The sequence below is a fragment of the Schistocerca gregaria genome, chromosome 1, assembly GCF_023897955.1.
Source record: "Schistocerca gregaria isolate iqSchGreg1 chromosome 1, iqSchGreg1.2, whole genome shotgun sequence".
Lineage (NCBI taxonomy): Eukaryota > Metazoa > Arthropoda > Insecta > Orthoptera > Acrididae > Schistocerca > Schistocerca gregaria.
In genome coordinates this window covers 852,267,191-852,287,571 of record NC_064920.1, presented here as the reverse complement: position 1 = coordinate 852,287,571, position 20,381 = coordinate 852,267,191, and the positions used below count along the sequence as shown (strand labels likewise).

The 20,381-nt window shown below is 45.6% G+C and overlaps 1 protein-coding gene across 1 annotated transcript in view; it reads left to right on the top strand.

Annotated features, from left to right (window-relative positions):
- The window catches only part of LOC126278029 (putative leucine-rich repeat-containing protein DDB_G0290503), a 567,177-nt gene that overhangs the window by 529,033 nt on the left and 17,763 nt on the right, over positions 1 to 20,381 (top strand). The window lies entirely within an intron of this gene.

The following is a 20,381-nucleotide window of genomic DNA, read 5'->3' as shown; positions in this document are numbered from 1 at the left end:
TTAACGCAGATAGTGGAACCAGGCGTATATAGATGCGAAATGTTTTCTGGACATCTCCGAGGCAATTTTCACTAAGTGGTACTATACATTAGTGGTCTAGGCTGCTATTATCAAAACGTCTTTTTCTCGTTGCATGTGTCCTGACTTTACAAAATTCTCTCTCTCTCTCTCTCTCTCTCTCTCTCTCTCTCTCTCTCTCTCTCTCTCCAAATCGATGTAACAGCTTTTTACACACTTCAAAGAGCTCTCTGTCTGCTTGACAAGTATATTTCAACAACATTCGCAACGGGTCGAGCTACAGTTCACAGCAACCCTACTCTTGAAGCTCTTTTGTTCCGTGGCTTTCTTACACGCTTTCCCGGCGTTACTGCCACGGTAGCCGCTGCAACGCCGAGGCGCTGCATGGAGCAAACAATAGGAGCATCAAGTGCGACGATAAGCTAACCGCCCGCCAGCGTAGCCCTGTCCAGTAGCAACGCCATCCTCCTTATCACACAATCAACGCGCGCGTACAGAAAACCCCATGCTGAACATTCGTGTCCCACTTTCCGAACTGCATTAAATAAATGTGCTTCATCAGTCCTGAACACCCTTTTCAACACATCACTTTAACAAACTGATATGTAACACTACACATAGTAGTAAACGGGTCAGTCGTTGAAAAACTAACAGATTGTAGCGCAGTCGTTAGGCATTTGTACAGGTTAGTTGATACATTCTTTGCGTGTTCCGCTTGCGTTATCTAGGCGCGGACTCGTGTTTCGGTAACTGTTGTTAAACATCGATTAGAATGGACAGGGACTGCGATTGCTGTGTTCGGATGAGGGCTGACTTGGCATCCCTTCGCTCACAGCTGCAATCGGCGCTGACTTCGGTCGCGCAGCTTGAAGCTGTTGCCAATGGGCACCACTGTGGGGAGCCGGACTCGGGTATCACGGGGATGTCAACCTCGTCCCGTCTGTTCCCAGATCGGTCCACCGCTGTGGTTGCCCCGGTTGCTGCCCGCAGTGGGGCTGAGCCCTCGCCTTTGGTTGATTGGGAGGTCGTTCCAAGGCGTGGCAGGCAGTGAAAGGCGTCCCCGGAGGCTGATCAGAAAGCCTCCCCGGTGCGTCTGACAAACCGGTTTCAGGCACTGTCTCTGGCTGAGCCAGATGCAGCCGCCTGCCCTGTTTCAGAGGATCATTGTCAGCCTTCAAGGTCTGGGCAATCGCAGAGGGTGGGCTTACTGGTAGTTGGGAGCTCCAATGTTAGGCGCGTAATGGGGCCCCTTAGGGATACGGCGGCTAAGGAGGGGAAGAAATCCAGTGTGCACTCCGTGTGCATTCCGGGAGGAGTCATTCCTGATGTGGAAAGGGTCCTTCCGGATGCCATGAAGAGCACAGGGTGCAGCCAGCTGCAGGTGGTGGCACATGTCGGCACTAATGACGTGTGTCGCTTTGGATCTGAGGAAATTCTCTCTGGATTCCAGCGGCTATCTGATTTGGTGAAGGCTGCCGGTCTTGCTTACGAGATGAAGGCAGAGCTCACCATCTGCAGCATCGTTGACAGAACCGACTGCGGACCTTTGGTGCAGAACCGGGTGGAGGGTCTGAATCAGAGGCTCAGACGGTTTTGCGACCGTATTGGCTGCAGATTCCTTGATTTGCGCCAGCGGGTGGTGGGATTTGGGGTTCCGCTGAGTAGGTCAGGAGTTCACTACACTCAGCTAGCGGCTACACGGGTAGCGAAGGCTGTGTGGCGTGGACTGGGCGGTTTTTTAGGTTAGAAGGCCTCGGGAAAGTGCGGGATGGGCTGCAATGTCAAAGGGTGCTTGGCAATTACAGGACTTGCTTGGATCAAGGAACAGTCGGAATTTTAGTTGTAAATTGTTGTAGTTGCGCTGGAAAAGTCCCTGAGCTTCAAGCGCTAATAGAAAGCACAGAAGCTGATATCGTTATAGGTACAGAAAGCTGGCTAAAGCCTGAAATAAGTTCTGCAGAAATTTTTACGGAGTCTCAGACGGTTTTCAGGAAAGATAGATTAGGCAGAATTGGTGGTGGAGTGTTGGTGTCTGTCAGTAGTGGTTTATCTTGTAGTGAAGTCGAAGTAGATACTCCGTGCGAATTGGTGTGGGTGGAGGTTATACTTAACAGCCGAATTAAGTTAATAATTGGCTCCTTCTACCGACCCCCAGACTCCGATGATACAGTTGCGGAACAGTTCAGAGAAAGTTTGAGTCTCGTAACAAATAAATACCCCACTCATACGGTTATAGTTGGTGGGGACTTCAACCTACCCTCGGTATGTTGGCAAAAATACTTGTTCAAAACCGGTGGTAGGCAGAAAACGTCTTCCGTGATTGTCCTAAATGCATTCTCCGAAAATTATTTCGAGCAGTTAGTCCACGAACCCACGCGAATTGTAAATGGTTGCAAAAACACACTTGACCTCTTGGCCACAAACAATCCAGAGCTGATAGAGAGCATCATGACTGATACAGGGATTAGTGATCACAAGGTCATTGTAGCTAGGCTCAATACCATTTCTTCCAAATCCATCAGAAACAAACGCAAAATAATTTTATTTAAAAAAGCGGATAAAGTGTCACTAGAAGCCTTCCTAAAAGACACTTTCCATTCCTTCCGAACTGACTATGCGAGTGTAGACGAGATGTGGCTCAAATTCAAAGATATAGTAGCAACAGCAATTGAGATATTCATACCTCATAAATTGGTAAGAGATGGAACGGATCCCCCGTGGTACACAAAAAAGGTCCGAACGCTGTTGCAGAGGCAACGGAAAAAGCATGCGAAGTTCAGAAGAACGAGAAATCTTGAAGATGGGCTAAAATTTACAGACGCGCGAAATTTGGCACGTACTTCGATGCGAGATGCCTTTAATAGGTTCCACAACGAAACATTGTCTCGAAATTTGGTAGAAAATCCGAAGAAATTCTGGTCGTATGTAAAGTACACAAGCGGCAAGATGCAGTCAATACCTTCGCTGCGCAGTGCCGATGGTACTGTTATCGACGACTGTGCCGCTAAAGCGGAGTTATTGAACGCAGTTTTCCGAAATTCCTTCACCAGGGAAGACGAATAGAATATTCCAGAATTTGAAACACGAACATCTGCTAGCATGAGTTTCTTAGAAGTAGATACCTTAGGGGTTGCGAAGCAACTCAAATCGCTTGATACGGGCAAGTCTTCAGGTCCAGATTGTATACCGATTAGGTTCCTTTCAGATTACGCTGATACTATAGCTCCCTACTTAGCACTCATATACAACCGCTCGCTCACCGATAGATCTGTACCTACAGATTGGAAAATTGCGCAGGTCGCACCAGTGTTCAAGAAGGGTAGTAGGAGTAATCCATTTAACTACAGACCTATATCATTGACGTCGGTTTGCAGTAGGGTTTTGGAGCATATACTGTATTCAAACATTATGAATCACCTCGAAGGGAACGATCTATTGACACGCAATCAGCATGGCTTCAGAAAACATCGCTCTTGTGCAACGCAGCTAGCTCTATATTCGCACGAAGTAATGGCCGCTATCGACAGGGGATCCCAAGTTGATTCCGTATTTCTAGATTTCCGGAAAGCTTTTGACACCGTTCCTCACAAGCGACTTCTAATCAAGCTGCGGAGCTATGGGGTATCGTCTCAGTTGTGCGACTGGATTCGTGATTTCCTGTCAGGAAGGTCGCAGTTCGTAGTAATACACGGCAAATCATCGAGTAAAACTGAAGTGATATCAGGTGTTCCCCAGGGAAGCGTCCTGGGACCTCTACTGTTCCTGATCTATATAAATGACCTGGGTGACAATCTGAGCAGTTCTCTTAGACTGTTCGCAGATGATGCTGTAATTTACCGTCTAGTAAGGTCATCCGAAGACCAGTATCAGCTGCAAAGCGATTTAGAAAAGATTGCTGTATGGTGCGTCAGGTGGCAGTTGACGCTAAATAACGAAAAGTGTGAGATGATCCACATGAGTTCCAAAAGAAATCCGTTGGAATTCGATTACTCGATAAATAGTACAATTCTCAAGGCTGTCAATTCAACTAAGTACCTGGGTGTTAAAATTACGAACAACTTCAGTTGGAAGGACCACATAGATAATATTGTCGGGAAGGCGAGCCAAAGGTTGCGTTTCATTGGCAGGACACTTAGAAGATGCAACAAGTCCACTAAAGAGACAGCTTACACTACACTCGTTCGTCCTCTGTTAGAATATTGCTGCGCGGTGTGGGATCCTTACCAGGTGGGATTGACGGAGGACATCGAAAGGGTGCAAAAAAGGGCAGCTCGTTTTGTATTATCACGTTATAGGGGAGAGAGTGTGGCAGATATGATACACGAGTTGGGATGGAAGTCATTACAGCATAGACGTTTTTCGTCGCGGCGAGACCTTTTTACGAAATTTCAGTCACCAACTTTTTCTTCCGAATGCGAAAATATTTTGTTGAGCCCAACCTACATAGGTAGGAATGATCATCAAAATAAAATAAGAGAAATCAGAGCTCGAACAGAAAGGTTTAGGTGTTCGTTTTTCCCGCTCGCTGTTCGGGAGTGGAATAGTAGAGAGATAGTATGATAGTGGTTCGATGAACCCTCTGCCAAGCACTTAAATGTGAATTGCAGAGTAGTCATGTAGATGTAGATGCAAGGAAACCTCCCCATCGCACTGCCTTCAGATTTAGTTGGCACAGTGCATAAGCCTTGAAAAACTGAACACAGATCAATCGAGAAAACAGGAAGAAGTTGTGTGGAACTATGCAAAAAATAAGCAAAATATACAAACTGAGTAGCCCATGCGCAAGATAGGTAACATCAAGGACAATATGAGCTGAGGATCACCGTGATCCCGTGATTAGCGTGAGCAGCTGCGGAACGAGAGGTCCTTGGTTCAAGTCTTCCCTTGAGTGAAAAGTTTAATTTTTTGTTTTCAGACAATTATTATCTGTCCGTCCGTCCGATGCGAGGTAACTGCGCCTTAGTAACGGGCAAGGTAGAAGAATCTTTTTACCCATTCACCATGTGTACAAGTTAGGTGGGTCGACAGCATTTTCCTGTCATGTGACGCACATGCCGTCACCAGTGTCGCATAGAATATACCAGACGTGTTTTCCAGTGGAGGAATCGGCTGAACTATTACCTTGTGATCAAACGTTTTCGGTTCCCATTGAAGAGGCACGGCCTTTCGTCTACTAATCGCACGATTTTGCGGTGCAGTCGCAAAAACACAAACACTAAACTTATTACAGTGAACAGAGACGTCAGTGAACGAACGGACAGATCATAACTTTAAAAAAAGTAAACTTTTCTCTCGAGGGAAGACTTGAACCAATGACCTCTCGTTTCGCAGCTGCCCATGCTAACCACGGGACCACGGCGCTTCTGAGCTCACACTATCCTTGTTTTTGCCTATCTTGCGCATGGACTACTCAGTTTGTATATTTTGCTTATTTTTTTCATAGTTCCACACAACTTCTTCCTGTTTTCTCGATTGATCTGTGTTCAGTTTTTCATGGCCTATCCACTGAGCCAACTTATAACTAAATCTGAGGGAGGTGATATGGGGAGGTTCCCTTGTAAGACACTAATACGAACGTCAACAGGGTAATTGAGTTTACTGTGTCGCTGTTACTATGACAACATTTACTCACTATGTAACGTGAGCGTAATTTTTCAAGTCAGCTGCGTGTCACAACTATACCTCTCACTGCACATACTGTATCTGTGCAGAGCATTTGACACTGCAGTTGAGTAAAAACCTCTAGTGTGTTTATCTAATGCATACATAAAGCCCAGTGGGCTTACAATATACGTAAAGACACAAAATCAATTGAAGATGCGTAGCAAACAATAAAATAATCACGAATGTGGCTTCTGTTCTTTCGGACATGGAATTAAACACACAAAGGAATTAAAGACATTACCTGGAAGCGGGCACTGATTTATACCAATGGGGCATGTTGAAAATTTCTGCAGGACCACTTTCCGAAACTTCGTCTCCTGCTTAGTTTGAGTAAACTTACCAGACAAGGACGCTGACCGGTACGACATAGCCGCGCGGGATAGCCGCGCGGTCTATGGCGCCTTGTCACGGTCCGTGCGGGTCCCCCCGTCGGAGGTTCGAGTCCTCCCTCGGGCATGGGTTGTGTGTGTGTGTGTGTGTTGTCCATAGCGTAAGTTAGTTTAAGTTAGATTAAGCAGTGTGTAGGCTTAGGGACCTATGACCGAATTAGTGTGGTCCTATAAGACCCTACCAAAAATTTCCAAAAAATTTCCAAGTACGACATCTGGACGCACTGGACAGCACAACCGCACTGACTACGATAACACGTCTCCAATCAGACCCAAATCCTCAAATTATACCACACACTATTGATGCAGTGTCCCTGCTCATTAGCCAATATACTGGTGACTTCTTGTCAGCACTAGAGGAGATTCGGAGCTGACGAGAAGTAGACTTGTGGTGTGTAGTTGTTGTGACCACTGTAGTGGTATGGCGTAGTTGTCAGCATACAGGCTGCTAAGTAGGATATCTAGATTTTAATCCCGATCAGGCCCAAATTTTCAAATTGTACCGTTAATACCAATCAATGTCCACTGGCAGCTAATGAATTTAATTTCTTAATGTCTTGATAAAAATTCAATAGTAAGAGACAGATAATATTTATTCCTGTGCACGTGATAAAAATTGCTGTAAAATCATAATGAAGGCGACTTATGGAACTTGGCTGCTTTTTTACTTTATTTTCCATCCTGCCCTCCCCCCACTCACTTACCCATTCTTCAATTCATTTAGTGGCGGGAGGAAAACAACATGCTATGCAAATGGCTCACTTTTGTTATGCGAATATTCAATATGACATAACAAAGCCATTTACTCTATGTAAATATGACTAGTAATTCAAACATTTACAGTGGAAATTTCTGAGGTGGAGTAATAATCGACTTATCCTTAGCAAAACCTCGATGTTGAGTGGAGAGCAAACCCCTCTCATCATGGTCGACAGCCAGTAGGGTAATATGTACATATTATTTGGCTTTATCTGTTTTTCATATTTCCCATTATTTTAGCACTTTTCTTCAAAATACACTGTACTTATGCCTATCAACACAAGACAATACCATTATCTGAACTGTGGATCTGCAGGGGGAGGGGAGGGTGGATGTGGACGAGGGGAGCAATTCTTAAAGTGCATTATTTCGTGAAAGAACAAGGAGAGAAGAAAATGAAGCGCAATTTTTTACGAAACAAAGCTCAAAACTAACGCAAATACGTATTTGTTAATCACTAAACGTAAGCCAGCTGTACAAAATACGTCACCACTCTTAAAAAAGCGCGCTGGTAGCTGTGGAGCGCTGTAGATAGCGCAGTAATGTCTATTCCATTTCATGTCGGACGAAAAGTGAGAAATTGATCTCAGACTTTTAATAACTTCTACGTGCGTCAATTACTGTGATAGAAAACTACTTTCACGAAGTTATCCCTTAAATATTCACTACTTTCCCATTTGTAATTCTGTAAAGTTTGCGTTATTTTCTGAATGAGACAGTTCGTCTGCCATCTCACTGAAGAATGTTGTATCGGATTTCAATGTCTAGCGATTCATTTTGAATCCGAATGTCTTGTTGATGGAGGCATATCAAAGTGACATTACAATAATTAATACAACTTTTACAAAGATTGACTTTATGTATTCAGCATAAACACAGTTTTCATATACAGGGTGTTGCAAAAAGGTACGGACAAACTTTCAGGAAACATTCCTCACACACAAAGAAAGAAAATATATTTTGTGGACATGTGTCCGGAAACGCTTACTTTCCATATTAGAGCTCATTTTATTACTTATCTTCAAATGACAATCATGGAATGGAAACACACAGCAACAGAACGTACCAGCGTGACTTCAAACACTTTGTTACAGGAAATGTTCAAAATGTCCTCCGTTAGCGAGGATACATGCATCCACCCTCCGTCGCATGGAATCCCTGATGAGATGATGCAGCCCTGGAGAATGGCGGATTGTGTCACAGCCGTCCACAATACTAGCACGAAGAGTCTCTACATTTGGTGTTGTGGCTGGCAGGAGAGCCAACCCGTATAACTAAAGGAGGCCGAAATGCACGCGTTTTAGCTCACGCAGGCTGGCGTGAGGTCTGGAACATGACAAGGGAATTAGAATTGAGAAAAACGGACGTAGCTGGTGGAATACTTAACTTTAATCCATTAATGACGAACGTCGCTCTTGACGGTACATGATTTACAACATCAATATAAACTGATCATGGCGCCTTGCTACGTCGTAGCAAATAACGTAGCCGAAGGCTATGCTAACTATCGTCTCGTCAAATGAGAGCATAGAAGTCAGTGAACCATCGCTAGCAAAGTCGGCTGTACAACTGGGGCGAGTGCTAGGAAGTCTCTCTAGACTAGACCTGCCGTGTGGCGGCGCTCGGTCTGCAATCACTGATAGTGGCGACACGCGGCGTTGACCGGATGGCACCGTCGCTGAAAGCAGACGGCGAGCGGCAGATCCCGTGCGATGACAGAGGCGCAGCTGATTGAGATGCCGACGCACCTCACCAGAGGCCCCCAAAACAAGATACATAGCGCTGCCGAGGCAGCGAAGAATGCGCCCTTCGAGCCAACGCCGTGAACCTCGATAGTGGCGATAGTAGACAACGTCGCCTGGAGCAAAAGGAGGTGTCTGCCGATGCACAGGAACCTGATGCGGCGGATGCAGCAAAGACATCAAGGTTCGATGAGGGCGACCGTGGAGCAACTCAGCCGGCGAGCGACCATGTTGGGGCTGAGAGCGATACGAGGACAAAAAGAGCAATAACGCGTCCTCCCGAGAATGCGAGTCTTTCAACTTCAACATCTGTGACTTGAAAGTCCTGACCAATCGTTCAGCGGCACCGTTTGACTGTGGCGAAAACGGCGCAGACGTCAGATGTTGAATACCATGGGCCTTGCCGAATGGCTGAAATTCTACGGACATGAACTGTGAGCCATTGTCGGAAACAATTGTCTGTGGAAGACCTTCAATGCAAAAGATAGCAGATAACGCTTGGATGGTGGCAGATGACTTCGTGGAAGACATCCAGACAACAAAAGGAAAATTACTGAATGAATCTACCACAACCAACCATCGAGCATTCCAGAATGGACCAGCAAAATCGATGTGTAAGCGTTGCCAAGGGGAAGTGGCTTTTGGCCATGCGAAGAATTTCCGCGGTGGTGCTGATTGTTGTTCGGCACACACCATGCAAGAAGAGCACATATTAGTAATCGCGGCATCTATTCCGAACCAAGTACAGTGCTGACGAGCAAGTTGTTTCGTTCTCACTATACCCCAATGTCCTTGGTGGAGGAGCTGTAAGACAGGACTGTAACGAACGTGGTACCATGACCCTGGACTGATCATTATCAGAACGCAACAGCAAAACACCACGTCGTACAAAAAGTCTCTCCTTGTGAGCAAACAATCGGCGAACCAACGGGTCCCCGATCCGTGACTTTGACAAGGGCCATTGCGTAGCAACAAAACGCATAACGGGAGCAAGGACAGGGTCGGCAGCTGTGGCTGTAGCTACACGTCGAAAATCAATCGGAAACGATTCGACCACATCATCGGTTTCCGCGTCAATGAACATGCAAGCAAGTTCGGAGGAATCGAATGCCCTATCCTCAGCAACAGGCAAGCGGGACAACGCATCGGCGTTTCCGTGCTTGGCAGTGGACCGAAACAAGATATCGTAGCTATACTGCGAGAGAAACATAGACCAGCGAATGAATTTCTGCGCTGTACGTGGACATACAGGCTTGGTTGGATGAAAAAGCGATGTCAAAGGTTTGTGGTCTGTGATTATGGTAAAGTGACGACCATACAAGAAATCATGAAACTTTGTAACACCAAATACGAGAGCCAGTGCTTCTTTCTCGATCTGTGAATAATGTCTTTGAGCAGACGAGAGCAATTTGGACGCAAAGGCAATAGGGCGATCGTGCGATCCATCTTTGTGCGCAAGCACATCACCGATCCCAAAATCCGATGCATCCACCATCAACAAAATGGGCTTCTGGGGATCGAATGACGTAAGGCAAGTATTGGAAAGCAACGCCGATTTCAACTGGCGAAAGGCTCGTTCGCATTCCGTCGTCCAGACGAACGGAACACCCTTACGGCGCAAGCGATGAAGCGGAGCTGAAATGGAGGTGGCATGTGGCACATAGCGGCTATAATACGTAATTTTTTCCAGCACACTCTGTAGCTGCTGCAAATTCTGCGGCGAAGGCATGTCTTGTATCGCACGGAGGTGCATGGGACTGGGATGTATGCCTTGAGCATTGATTACATGTCCCATGTATGGCAAGTCACGAGCAAAAAACACACATTTGTCCTTCCGCAAGCGAAGACCATTTTGTCGCAAGACCTGAAATAATGTTCTGAGATTGGCCAAATGCTCTTCTTCCGTCTTTCCGGAGATCACAGTATCGTCCAGATAATTTGCTGCAGTAGGGACCGACGCACAGACAGTTTGTAGATATTGCTGAAACAATGCAGGGGCGGATGCACACCCGAATGGCAGTCGTTTGAATTGATACAACCCAAGATGCGTGTTAACCACCAAAACGCGCTGGGATTCTTCGTCCACCGGTATTTGCAAGTGCGCATCTCTTAGGTCCGACTTCGAAAAATATTTACCCGGGCACAGTTTGTCAAAAAGATCTTCCGGACGGGGTAAAGGAAAAGTTGCAATCACTAGTTGTGGATTCACTGTTACCTTGAAGTCCACACAAAGTCTCAACTTTCCGGAAGGTTTTGGCAAAATTACTAAGGGTGATGCCCAGAGAGAAGCCTGCACACGTTCAGTTACACCTTGTGATTCCAAATCGTGTAATGTTTTTGCGACCTCATCACGCAATGCGTGGGGAACATTGCGCGCTCTGAAAAATTTTGGTTGCGCGTTTGCTTTATAGTTCTTAGCGCAAACGAGGCCCGGTGCAAAAATGTCTGCAAATTCTTCACATAGACGAGAAACACTGTCTGAAGGCACCGTCTGGTTCACTGATTGACTATAGACAAGTTAAACAACTGAAATAAATCGAAACCAAACAAGTTCACCGCAGAAGAAGAACGAAGGACGTAAAATGACCTAAGTGTTGTATGTTGCTAGAAGGCTGCACTGTCCTAACACAGGGATATCTTGACCGGAATAGCTAGATAATTTAACATTTGCGGCACGCAACGGAGGTGTGCCCAGCAGTTTGTAAGTGTCTTGATTGGGCAGTGAAACTAGAGCTCCGGTATCGAGCTGGAATGGTATCACTTTGCCGTTAATGTCCAAGTCTAAAAAAAGTTTGTTGTCCTGCTGACGACAAGAGCGACTGTCTCGTGCAACGTGAACTGACACTGGTACACAATCACTTGCGACTTGACGGGAGTTCCGGCGATGTCGACGCACACTATTTGTGGGACGAACACAGTCACTGTTAGAGTGGCACTGGGCGGAGTGGAATGAACTCCATGAATTTCGATGGGCTAAGTTTCGCGAGCCTGAGTATCCTTGGTTCGATTCCGATTCCGGCGCGAAGCAAATGGCCTGGAACGGTTTTGAACTTCCGATCTGAGCTTCTTCTGGCAAACCCTCTGAACATGTCCTTTTTTATTACAATAAAAGCAAATAGCTTGGCGTGACGGGCAATTCTCACACGAATGTTTAGTAGCACACCGCGGGCATGATTTGATCACTGCATTTGCTTGCCTGCGCGGCACACGTGGCTGAAAGCCTGGCGGCAGCGGCGCGGCCGGGCGCGAGGACTGTTTACTGTTCCGTGCAGCTCGCCCGGCGGGCCTGTTAACCTGACACACTGCTGGCGAAGTTTCAAATGATTCCTGAGCAAAGTCAAGCGTGTCCTGCCGATCCAATATGTCTATCACTTGTGGAAGGGAGGGATTTACTAGTTTAAAAATCTGTTCCCTTATACGAACATCAGAAACGTTCTGTGCAATTGCATCACGTACCATAGTATCTGAATAAGGGAGTCCACATTGACACTCAAAAGCACAATCCCTAGTAAGGCCTTGCAAGGCTGCAACCCACTCCCGATTAGTCTGACCTGCCGTACGTTTTGTACGAAAGAAGGTATACCTTTTCACAACTACATTGACTGATTCTTTGAAATATGCATCTAATGCAGACAAAATTTCTTCGTAGGACAGAGTTGCTACGTCGCGTCGAGGAAATAATTTGACTATCACACGGTACGTATTCATGCCTACTGAGGACAAGAATAAAGGCTGCCGCGATACCTTGAATTCTGTAGGCGGCGAGATGGAATCCAAATTGGCGTGACCACTCCGTCCAGCTTTCCAGTGCAGCATCAAAAGGGCGACAAGTTGGTGCAACAGCGTGTTGTGGCTGCGTTAGCGGTGGAGCGGCGGCTGCCGCATCGTTTTGCATTGCACGTTGACCCTGGTCGAGCTGTCCAAGGGCATCCAGTAAGGACTGCGTCTGCTGATTCTGTAAGCGATAAAATTCGGACAGTACATCTGGAGATTGTGGCGAAGCCATTACGCAAGTAAATCAGAACAATTTAGATAAAAACACGTTTACTCTCGTCGCCAATGTTGTGGTTGGCAGGAGAGCCAACCCCTATAACTAAAGGAGGCCGAAATGCACGCGTTTTAGCTCACGCAGGCTGGCGTGAGGTCTGGAACATGACAAGGGAATTAGAATTGAGAAAAACGAACGTAGCTTGTGGAATACTTAACGTTAATCCATTAATGACGAACGTCGCTCTTGACGGTACATGATTTACAACATCAATAGAAACTGATCATGGCGCCTTGCTAGGTCGTAGCAAATAACGTAGCTGAAGGCTATGCTAACTATCGTCTCGGCAAATGAGAGCATAGAAGCCAGTGAACCATCGCTAGCAAAGTCGGCTGTACAACTGCGGCGAGTGCTAGGAAGTCTCTCTAGACCTGCCGTGTGGCGGCGCTCGGTCTGCAATCACTGAGAGTGGCGACACGCGGGTCCGACGTATACTAACGGACCGCAGCCGATTTAAAGGCTACCACCTAACAAGTGTGGTGTATGGCGGTGGCACCACAGTTGGTACCGGGGTTGCGTACACAAGAGCTTTCAAATGCCCCCATAAATGAAAGTCAAGAGGGTTGAGCTCAGGAGAGCGTGGAGGCCATGGAATTGGTCCGCCTCTATCAATCCATCGGTCACCGAATCTATTGTTGAGAAGCGTACGAACACTTCGACTGAAATGTGCAGGAGCTCCATCGTGGATGAACCACATGTTGTGTGGTACTTGTAAAGGCACATGTTCTAGCAGCACAGGTAGAGTATGCCGTAAGAAATCATGATAACGTGCTCCATAGAGCGTAGGTGGAAGAACATGGGGCCCAATCAAGACATCACCAACAATGCTTGCCCAAACGTTCACAGAAAATCTGTGTTGATGACGTGATTGCACAATTGCGTGCGGATTCTCGTCAGCCCACACATGTTGATTGTGAAAATTTACAATTTGATCACGTTGGAATGAAGCTTCATCCGTAAAGAGAACATTTGCAGTGAAATGAGGATTGACACATTATTGGATGAACCATTCCCAGAAGTGTACCCGTGGAGGCCAATCAGTTGCTGATAGTGCCTGCACACACTGTACATGGTACGGAAACAACTGGTTCTCCCGTAGCACTCTCCATACAGTGACGTGGTCAACGTTAGGTTGTACAGCAGCAACTTCTCTGACGCTGACATTGGGTTATCGTCAACTGCACGAGGAATTGCCTCGCCCATTGCAGGTGTCCTCGTCGTTCTACGTCGTCCCCAATCGCGAGTCATAGGCTGGAATGTTCCGTGCTCCCTAAGACGCCGATCAATTGCTTCGAACGTCTTCCTGTCGGGACACCTTCGTTCTGGAAATCTGTCTCGGTACAAACGTACCGCGCCACGGCTATTGCCCCCTGCTAATCCATACATCAAATGGGCATCTGCCAACTCCGCATTTGTAAACATTGCACTGACTGCAAAACCACGTTCGTGATGAACACTAACCTGTTGATGCTACGTACTGATGTGCTTGATGCTAGTACTGTAGAGCAATGAGTCGCATGTCAACACAAACACCGAAGTCAACATTACCTTCCTTCAATTGGGCCAACTGGCGGTGAATCGAGGAAGTGCAGTACATACTGACGAATCTAAAATGAGCTTTAACATGCAAATTAAGCGTTTCCGGACACATGTCCACATAACATCTTTTCTTTATTTGTGTGTGAGGAAAGTTTCCTGAAAGTTTGGCGGTACCTTTTTGTAACAGCCTGTATATTAAACTAACACGGGCTTGAATCCCTTTTTGTTACTCATTGACTTCAGTTTTAAGTTTTATGGAGGCCCTTGTCTGAAAAGTGGAAGCAAATAAGTAAATAAAAATTCTGAAGCCACCGCCGTACTTCGGATGTAATGGGCTGCTGTCTGTCACTCGTCACGGGGAGCGTTGTGTCTTGTAATGTCGCAGAACGCAGCCAGCAGGTTTTGCCACTGCTATCCACTGAAGATACCATTAACATTTTCACTAATAATGTTTTTAAAGGAAATGCTGAACATTGTGGCATCGCAATGGTTAGACACTGGACTCGCGTTCGGGAGGACGACGGTTCAGTCCCGCGTCCGGCCATCCAGATTTAGGTTTTCCGTGATTTCCCTAAATCTCTCCAGGCAAATGCCGGGATGGTTCCTTTCAAAGGGCACGGCCGACTTCCTTCCCCGTCCTTCCCTAATCCGATGAGACCGATGACCACGCTGTCTGGTCTCCTTCCCCAAACCAACCAACCAACCATTGTGGCATAATTTTTATTCCATTTAAAATAGTGATTTTCAGAAAAAAATGTGAAGCATAATGAAAATTACATAAAATATAAGTCCTAAAAATACCCCCTAAATATCACCTCGAAGTATACAATATTACCTTCATTTTGAATTTCATTTGACTCTTTTAGTTTGAATTGTTTCTGAGCTACTATTTTCAGAATCGCGTGGTTTCATTAAATTAAAATACCATTGAGCCTTAAAAAAATCCCGGGAGCAATTGTTTATCATGGCTGTGATTCTGAAAAAACATATTAACTTAACGTCTGCTTGATATGACAGTCCGTAAATAAATAATCCCACAAAAATTCAAGATTTTTTGCTGTCCGAAGTGAAATGGAACACTCGATACATGTAAGTCGGTTGAATGGAATTGCAGTTCATCAGCTGACGTGGAGGCATGACAGAAACCCTCGAAAAGAGCTGTCACGTTTGTTCGTGCCCTCAACCACGCTGTGAACAAAGTCAACGTAAACGTCCGACGTGCCCACAAAGAATGGCGTATGCCTCGCTGCCATGTTACACGGTGTAAAAGCAGTCGCAAAAATATGCTAATCGACATTGAAGGGAGACTTGTGTCACGTCCTGTCAAATGACAATCGCCTTCAAACCCGACAAGAATTGTCGTTGTCACAAAACCACAGATCTATCTCCAAGCGACCGTCGTCGACAGTACCACATGCAATGGACATTTGGAGTCAGGTACCTCACCAAAGATTGTTGCTCACAGTGGACATATAAATCTACACAGCAAAACAACATAGAAACTGCGTAATATGTTATTTGAGGCGCAAAGAGTGGAGCAGAGAGTCGCGATTTTGCTTCCTTTATTATGTCGGTGCGTGAGTTTGTAACACTTCCGTTTTGCATGATGGTATCCCGGTCGCTATTAGTTTATTTACCGGTTGTCATTATTTTTGAAGTTCACTGTTGTTATTTGAGTTCGCATAGTGTTATTTTATCGTTAGGAGATAGTGAGTGGAGCTATGGACACTAGAAAATTGAGTACTAAGTGGTATACCTCCGGTATATTTTTCTGTCTGAGATCAGTAGAGGGATATTTTTCTGTCTGAATGCAGTAGAAAGGTGACAGCAGCTGAGGAAACCAGAAATATTTACGCTGTGTGTGGGGATAATACCAGTGGATAGAGCACGGCAAGAACACGGTTTTCTCGTTTTAAGGAGGATCTTTCTGACATTAGTGATTCTCCACGTGCAAGAAGACATTCAGGATTGACGAAGATCGTTTAAACACATTAATCCTCAATGATCCACGTCACAGTACTCGAGATGTTGTAGATCTGATGAGCTGTAATCATTCCACTATCATGCAACTTATGCATGCAGTGGGAAGGTTCAAAAATCGAGTGTGTGATTACCGAATACTCTAAGCAAAATCACTAAAAGCAGCGGGTGGCCAAATGTGCTTGCTCGTCATCGATTGGTTCGTGAACAGCTCTGACGACTCCTATCCTGCATCGTTACTGGTGAAGAGAAATTGTGTCTGTATGCTAACGTAAGTAAAAGAAAGGAATGGTTGTGCCCAAACACAGCAGCAACTCCCCATTCAAACACCTGCTCGCATCCACAAAAGGTAATATTATGCATCTGGTGTGATGTATTACGAATTGCTTCCACGAGGTACAACAATCACTGCTGACATTTATTGTCAACGACTGAGACGTCTTGCAGACGCAATCCAAGAACAATGACCAGGTAGATTGCATGAAGTGATACTACTCCGCGATAACACTCGACCGTATTAAACTAGACTGACAAAAAACACTACGCAGAAGCTGGTTTCGGAAATTATTCCCCACCGACATTATTCACCTGATCTTGATTTCTCAGATTTTCATCTTTTCCGTTCACTGTGGAACAAATTTCAAGAAACTTCCTTTCCGGGTGAAAATGTGCTCCTAAAGTGGGTCGACGAGATCTTCGGCTCAAAACCACGTGGTTTCTACAGTCAAGGAATCTAAAAGTTACCCAGACGTTGCCTCTCTGTTGTAAATAGTGAAGGAGAATGTATTATTTACGACTAAAAGTCTCTGCGTGTTTTTTGTGTTTGTTAAACTTACGATAAACGCTAACAAGTTATGCACTAACTCCATAAAATATGCTGAGTTCCCTGCAGTGTGTATGTGGAGTACTTCAGGCAGCAGGTGGGTCTGTGATACTTTGGAGCTGTTTTCCGTAACATGCCTTGCGCCCACTTATTCATGTTCCCATGAACGTGAACCAAGATGTTTATTTCTGCGGCGTAGGTGGCCAAGTGCTGCCCTCTTTCTTGTCCTCTTTCCTACATACTTGTGATGAGTATGCTGTGAAAACTTGTATACGTTCCTGATTCGACTAACAGTAGGGTACCATTGCACACCACAGCTGGCCTCTAAATCACCTGATTTAGTCGCATATAAAATATTTGTGAGTACGTGTAACAGCGGGTGAAACGTAGCAATCCACTTAGCAACCCTACAAGATCTAATCGACGACCACTGGCTTCACCTGGTCATGGCGTACCTCAAGAAGCTTGTGAACTTTCAGCCTCAATGAACGGAAGGTTAGAGTTGGTCGTGCGTGATATTGAGGTGATGTCTCGTGAGAAAGACTAAATTTTAGCCTATCTACTACTTACAACGCACGTGACAGAGACTGTGTAATTGGAGCGACATTTTAACATATTATTTTGCTCTCGGAAAAGCAAAGTTCAAATACATGTGAATTTTTTCTATATTCACATATTATTAGTTTCCGATTTGCTAAGTAACGTGAGAAACAACATTTCAAACTGATGGTATACTACTCCATGAACCTTTAGGAAACTAAAGCCATCTGGAATTCTCAGTTGTATAGAGAATAGCTTTCCTTCCTTTTATTTCATTTCCCTTCCCTTTCCTTTCTTGGCGCTTGTAAGTCACTGTTATAAGGAAATTCTGTAAGTATTGCCGCGAAGTCCGTCTTTCGGTCGCTGTTTTCACGTTTCCCCCTATACAAAGTATCAAGAAGCTGTCGCCGAGATGGTCACTTTACCCACATTGACACCTTTACACAAAAGCTCTATACCTTCTAACAACAAGGCCAAAAATTCAAGAACTAAATTTGGATTATGGATTCAAGATACAACACTTTCAACACAATTTCATTAAACAGAGGTAAGTCACGTTTCGTCTGCATAATTAATACCGAAACTGACCACTTAATTACATAACTATAACTGAAATCTACAAAAATTGTAATCACTCCAATTAGTGGCTCGGCAAGCAGTTAGACTTCATGGGATGAGTGGGCACCAATGGAGAATACTTAAAGCATTTCCCGTACGATGGCAGCAGCATATACCCCCACAGGACCCCTATAGCCACTTTGCCCGTCATGAACACTTTGCCTGTATCTCCACTATATATACAACTCCAGATTGTCACTAATACACAAAGAATCAGCCGGAAACATTGGGCTGCGAGAGACAGAAAATCTATAGTTCTCGAACTCTGAATGTCTTACAAGGGAACCTCCCCATCGCACCCCCCTCAGATTTAATTATAAGTTGGCACCGTGGATAGGCCTTGAAAAACTGAACACAGATCAATCGAGAAAACAGGAAGAAGTTGGGTGGAACTATATAAAAAAGCAAAATATACAAACTCAATAGTCCATGCGCCTGATACGCAACATCAAGGAAAATGTGAGCTCAGGAGCGCCGTGGTCCCGTGGTTATCGTGAGCAACTCCGGATCGACAGGTCCTTGGTTCAAGTCTTCCCTCGAGTGAAAAGTTTAATTCTTCATTTTCAGACAATCATTATCTGTCCCTCAGTCAGTCCGATGCGAGGTAACTGCGCGGTAGTATGGGGACGCCTCACCTAAACAAACATCGAAACACACGACGTCAGTCGACTACAGCGCACGGAAGAGAGAGTATTCCTGCTAACGAGGCTCTCTGGCTGGCAGTTGACTGTTCGCTACTTTGGGCTAGAGTGCATTAAATACGTGAGATGTATTCCGTGGCCAATATGAATCCAGCAAATACAGCTCGCGACTTCAATAAGAAGGTCAATGAATACTTTCCGAACTGTTAGGTTCCCATTGGAGAGGCGCGTCCTTTCGTCTACTGATCGTACGGTTTTGCGGTGCGGTCGCAAAACACAGGCACTAAACTTATTACAGTGAACAGAGACGTCAATGAACAAACGGACAGATCATACTTTGCAAAAATAAAGAAAGTAAACTCTTCACTCGAGAGAAGGTTTGAATCGATGACATCCCGTTTCGCAGCTGCTCACGCTAACCACGGGACCACGGCGCTGCTGAGCTCGGAATCTCCTTGATGTTGTTTATCTTCCCCATGCGCCGGCCGCGGTGGTTTCGCGCTTCTAGGCGCGCAGTCCAGAACCGTGCGACTGCTACGGTCGCAGGTTCGAATCCTGCCTCGGGCATGGATGTGTGTGGTGTCCTTAGGTTAGTTAGGTTTAAGTAGTTCTAAGTTCTAGGGGACTAATGACCGCAGCAGTTGAGTCACATAGTGCTCAGAGCCATTTGTCTTCCCCATGACTACTCAGTTTGTATATTTTGCTTATTTTTTTCATAGTTCCACACAACTTCTTCCTGTTTTCTCGATTGATCTGTGTTCAGTTTTTCAAGGCCTATCCACTGTGCCAACTTATAACTAAATCTGACGGGGGTGCGATGGGGAGGTTCCCTTGTTAGTGCACCTACCACTAACCCTTGTCCACAGAACACAATTCGACGCTGAGTTTACTCTACTTTGATGTAAGTTCTCCAGAGCGGGGACTCAACGTCTTCATCCACTGGAAGCAGAACTCCACCCAGCTGAACTCCTTGCTTGCCCATGTTCATAACCGCTGGCCAGAGGTGGAGCCTCGCAACTCCGAAAGGTGTGGCTCAAACCTAATTTGCACTGGTGCCCCTGCGTTGGCGTGCATTATCTTTGCGGCGGTTCATTGATCTCATGAAGCTGTCTGTTAACGACGACACCTGATATTTGACACGAAGTCGAGAAGCGTGACTGTGATGTGTGTTAGAAGTTAGATACTGTGATTAGTTCACAGTTACGTGGTAGGTGGGATGCAATTCAGAATGTACGGGGATCTGCTGCTGTGTTGAGAGACAGATTATTACGACGGGAGGGAGTGATCGGTGTGGAAATACTGGATAATAGAGATCAGGAATGAGCTCTGAGTACCTGTGTTAAATTCATCATCTAGTCCCACGACGTCATCTGCATACTCACCGTCTCCTTATGATCGGAGACTCTTCTCGTGAATCTTAGCTGCTTCCGTTTTATCCAAAACTCGTGTCTCAGGTCCATTGTTGGGTACAAGTGGATCACATCAGTTTCGACAGGAGAGTAAGTACACAGGCATAACCAAGGACTCGCGGCATTGCCACTATGTACGCAACCGTTGGGGTCAACGCTCTTATATCAGCACAATGGCTGATTGGTTATTGGTGAATATTGTTCTATTTAT